Genomic DNA, 5,309 nt, shown 5'->3' with positions numbered 1-5,309 from the left:
TGCTTGTGTTCCCTCTCTCGCTGGCTGTCTCTCTGTCAAATAAATAATAAAAAATCTTTAAAAAAAAAAAAAAAGGCCTCACATGAGCATCCTTTGTCCCACATGACACCTAGACTAAGAGAGAAGCTTGGAATCTCAATCTCTCTCTTTCTCTCTCTCTCTCACACACACACACACACACTCTCTTCTCTCTCTCCCACCTCCTCTTCCTCTCTCCTCTCCAAAAACCCTGGTTCTCCTAAATACAACCTTGGTATCCCCCCAACAGTAGAAAACAACCCCAACAAGTGCCTATGAAAACAGCCTTTAAGACTCATGAATATTTAGCTCGTCCTCATGTAAAATATATGACTTTGTGTAAGGATCAGGCGAACGAGGTGCATGATTTTTTTCTGATTTATGGGCCTGGAGACGGATTATTCATAGCAGAGCAGCTGTGTGGAAAGATTCATCCGCTGCAAAATGTGATTGTACATCAGGCAGTGTGTGGGAACGGAGCTATGACTAATGGCTGCTTTACATATAAATGAGAAGGTTTGTGCTAGGAACTGTAAAAAAATACAATCACTCAGCTGACGGGCAGGCTCCTTATCGTGGGTGCGGGAGAGGGACCACAGGAAAGGCAGGCAAATGAATGCCTTGCCCTAAAAAGCCAGGTGGGGGTAAGAGTCAGGGAGCAGAAGAGAGGATGTAAGGAACTGGGGGACTCAGCCAACTCTCCCTATCTGGCTTGGCCGTGGTCAGTCTCTGTATTTGTAACTCCATCTTCCAGGCCCCGCTGTGACATCTGAGAGCTTGTCAGGGCAGAGATGTGGCCCAATGGAAGTAGCCGCGTTGCCAACACATCCAAGGGTGATGACCGGGTCCCGAACTCTCCAGAGCTTGGCGTCAGGCTGCTGAAGAGTCAGGTCCATTTCAGAAGTCAGCACGAGATTCATCTCGGGAAACCTCAGAAGAGAAAAATTGTGCAAATCTGAGATTTCCCCCTGCCACTCCTCACGTCTCCCTCGCTTTCTCCCGTTCATCTCTCTCCTCTCTTGTAGCTGAGACAGGCTGTCTAGACACTGCAGATGTGGACAGATGTTGGGTCTGTAATTTATAACAACGGCCTCCAGAAGGCAATTCCAATTTGTTTCGGTAAGGCTTTGAGTTACAGGCAGAAAAAATATCCTGTAAATACTGTTGACTTACATGGTAAGTACACCAAGGGTTTACTTAGTGAACAACCACTAACTACAGTATAATTACATATCCCTGCAGATTACCAGAGAATTTAATGACACTGAGCAGGTAATGACCACCAAACCGAGTTTCTGGTTGGAGGGGGGCCAGGAGAGCAAGGGAGTTGAGCCATACTTAACAGAATTTATGCCTGTTTCTTCAAGTCAACAATTAGTCTCCATTTTGAGGGCCTTTCAGTGTTATCTACATGTTAGATATCCCCTCGCTATCACACTGAACGCCAAGCAGGTTGGATCCTCTCTGTTGCTTTCCACTGATACAGTTTTAAACTATGTGGTATCTGGGGTACTCACAAAGCCCTCAGACAAGCCAGGAGGCTGGAAAATTACCTTTGCTGTTATCATGATGGGTCATGTACTCAGCAGCAGGGCCGAGCTGCACTGACCCACCCTCTCTCTCCTGCTGGCCGATGACTAAACAGCTGCCCAGGCCAACAGTGAAGGGGACCGGCCCACCCAAGATCAAGCTAATCCTCGTGAGGACTATATTCTGATTGGGTAATTATAATGGGAAATGGAAAGGTGAATTTCTAGAATAATGTTTCAAGAAATTCAGGGTGCTCCCTACTACCATCTGGGGGGGGGGAGGTATGCGTGTGCAAGGGGAGCAGGTGGCTAATATCAGGGCCAGTGCACGGAGAAGTCTGGTAACCTGGCCATGATTAGTCTGTTGGTAGCAGAAGCCAGATTTGCACTTGGGGTCTGCCATCCCTGAGAACTCTGACCAGCTGGTCCCCCTGGGATTCGGGGATCAGAGTTGGCCAGCAGCTGGGGAGCTCAGGCTTCCCTGGGCATATAGGGTTGCAGCTGAAATAGACCGCAGGGTATCGTTTATGTCAGTCTGGGGGAAGGGGAAAGAGGAGTGGGAATAAAGGGGGTAGGAAAATGTGGAAATCAAATGAACACATTGGCAGGGGTGGATTCCACTTTTTAATCCATCACCAACCTCTTCTAGTTTATCTGTTTCACAGAATCTTCCTCCCCCTTCTTGCCTGTCCAAAGACAGTCAAACAAAACTTTACACACCCCTAGGCACAGAGCCCTGGATTTTCACAGACCATGAAAGGAAAGCCCGATGCCAATTTAAGGACAGACAATGTCTGGAGCATCCGGATTCTGTGTGATGGTTGCTGTGCTCTCCCCTTCTCATTCTTCCCCTGCCCTGGCCCTACTTTCTGTCCATCCAACTTCAATGATATCTTGCTTCACCTGAAGAAGTGCATCTGGTTTAGAATGTCGGCTCCAGCAGAGCCACAAAACTGATCACTAGCTAGGAGGCTAAGCCACCTGGGCCGAAGGGAAGGGGTTAGGAGTATCAGGCGTCATGGCTGAACCTGCTCTTCTCTGGAGGGCACTGGCCAGGGGGTCTGGCCTCAGGTCCTGCCCAGGAGAAAAGGTGTCAGCTGCAGAAGAATGGGTTCAGGAAACAATTTGTGTCTTAGAAGTTTAAGGTTTTGGATGCAATGTCTAAAGAGACTCTAGAGACTTCTTTTATGGAGACTTTAAAAAATATGAGTGACTCCAACTTGCCTGGGGTGTGTGAGATTTTTGTCCTACTGAGAGATATAGATGACAATGGCCTGGAGCCCTCTAAACCCAGGAGATCCTTGTAAGTGCACCAAGCCTCACACAGCTCCCTGGCAGGAGCGGATAGGGATATTTGAACTTCCAGCCATAGGAGGGCTATGGAAAGAAGGAGGGACACCCTCTGGTCAGGGAGGACAAATGAGCTATAATAATGTTAATATCTGACATGAATTGAGAGATTACTGTATGCCAGGCATATATTTTCTCCTTGATGATACATCTATGCATTAGCTCTTTGAGAAAGAAAACATTACCCACTGCCAGGGAGCAGAACTTCCTCAAAATAAGAGGAAGCACATGGCACACAATCCCACTCTGCGGCTCGCCAGCATTAGCTGGAGGGTTACATAATTTCTAGGTTGGAGGACAGAAGCAAGAGGAAAGGTCAGCTACAGAGACATACAGCCAAAGTCGTCTATGGGGAGGGAACTTCAGGGTGCAGGCTCAGGGGTCTGCATACTTGGAAAGGAGATATCACGGGACATAAGAGAGCTAGTGAAAGAACAGGATCACTGACCCACTTGTATACCTCCATGAGCACACACCCACACATAACACGTACACAAAGATACGTATCACCTAGTGAGTAAATATCTCTGAATTCATGAGAAAGGATCACATAGCTTAGTCAAAAGGGACATATTACAAGCCACGGTTGACTCTATACACACAGGAATAATGTCGCAGCTCCCACAAAGACCTGCCCAGACTTCTTAATAAGCTAACACAAGCCTGGGGTGTTAGAGGAAGGACAGGGCAGGACTGGGAAGGGGTCGCTTTATGGGCATCTCCCCAGAGAGATTCACGTCTGGTCTTTTCTAAACCGAGTCTCTCTGCTGGCCAGACCTGGAACCTGAGTGAGGTGTCACATGTCTGTGGGCAGGCTATGGGCGGACAGGCTAAGGTCTGGGTCAGGGGGAAGCAGGGGTCTAGAGTCCAACTTCAGTTTATTTCTCCAGCACATACCAGACCCTGAAAGTCTAAAAATAGTTGCCTAAAATAAATAGTAGAAAGACCAGGGGCTTTGGAGCCAGAAAGCCTAGGTTTGATTCCTCTTTTACTGATTAGTATCTTGTCCATTCATTAATTCACTCAATAAATATTGACTGAGCATCCATATGGGCCAAGTGTGTGACCTTCTTGGGACAAGCTATTTAAACTCAGTTGGCTTCAGGGCGCCTGGGTGGCTCAGTCAGGTAAGCAGTTAAATGTGTCTCCCTTCAGGTCAGGTCATGATCCCAGGACTCTGGGATCGAGTCCCACATCAGGCTCCTTGCTCAGTGGGGAGTCTGCTTCTCCCTCTCCCTCTCCCCCTCCACCCTGCTTGTGCTGTCTCTATCACGCGTGCTCTCTCTCAAATAAATAAATAAAATCTTTTAAAAAATTAACTCACTTGGCTTTAGTTTCCTCATCTATCAAACAGGGATAATAACACCTAGGTGTCACAGCTATTGTGAGGGTTACATGAGAAGAGGTGCTAGGCACACAGTTGATTCCCAGTAAATGCTTCTTATTAGCACTAGTAAAAGAATTCCAATCATGCCCCTTTAATAAAGTCTCTTTTGCTGTTCTTCCCCCCCACTGGTGGCCGAGCTGTGTCTGGGGGAAGTTTGGGAGAATTTCATACCGCCCCAGATGAGCCACTTCTCATAGGCGACTTTCACAGGAGAGTTTTAGCACCAGGGTGATCTGACTGGTTTGTCTGCCTCCCTCCCCTGCCTCCCTCCCCGACTGTGAGCCCCTCAGGGGAAGGGGCTGTGTCTTCACTTGTTCAGCATGTGGCACAGGGCCTGTGACAATGCCTGGCCCACAGGAGACATTCAGTAGATGTTTGCTGACTCAGTGAAAGAAGGACGGAGCAGGGTTTCTTTCTTTCTTTCTCTTTCTTTCTTTCTTTCCTTTCTTTCCTTTCTTTCCTTTCTTTCTTTCTTTCTTTCAAAGATTTTATTTATTTATTTATTTATTTATTTATTTGAGAGAGAGCAAAAGCAAGAGAGATCACAGAGGGAGACAGAGAAGCAGACTCACTGCTGAGAAGAGAGCCTGACGCGGGGATCAATCCCAGGACCCCGAGATCACAACCTGAGCTGAAGGCAGATGCTTAACGGATTGAGCCACCCAGGCGCCCCAGGAGCAGGGTTTCTATCCCTGTAATGGTTGTGAAAGCCCCTTGTTTCCTCATTCAACAAATACTTACCGAGCAGCTAGGCTGTCCCCAGTACTGTTCCAGGTGTTGGAGATAAAACTGTGAGCAGAATAGACAGGGTCCCTGCCCGCATGGAGCTCAGAGTCCAGGGGGAGAATACAGATTGTAATCAAATAGTCATACAAAACCAGGATCTTACAACGAGCGACCTGTGTTGCAAGAGGAAGTAAATGATGCTAAGAAAGCGTATCAAGGAGGAAAGAGCTAACCAAGTCTGGACAGGCACAGAGGGCTTCCTCCAGGATGCAACATTCTGGCTGACCCCTGAAGCGCGG

General features: G+C 47.7%; 1 long non-coding RNA gene across 1 annotated transcript in view; it reads right to left on the bottom strand.

Annotated features, from left to right (window-relative positions):
• Positions 1-382: 382 nt before the first annotated feature.
• Positions 383-5,309, bottom strand: part of LOC117802738 — a 13,339-nt gene continuing 8,412 nt past the window's right edge. Inside the window, exon 2 of the long non-coding RNA XR_004626246.1 lies at positions 383-948. This is a non-coding gene — a long non-coding RNA (uncharacterized LOC117802738). The remainder of the gene's footprint in view (positions 949-5,309) is intronic.

The sequence above is a fragment of the Ailuropoda melanoleuca genome, chromosome 6, assembly GCF_002007445.2.
Source record: "Ailuropoda melanoleuca isolate Jingjing chromosome 6, ASM200744v2, whole genome shotgun sequence".
Taxonomy (NCBI): Eukaryota; Metazoa; Chordata; class Mammalia; order Carnivora; family Ursidae; genus Ailuropoda; species Ailuropoda melanoleuca.
This window is presented reverse-complemented; position numbering and strand designations above follow the sequence as displayed.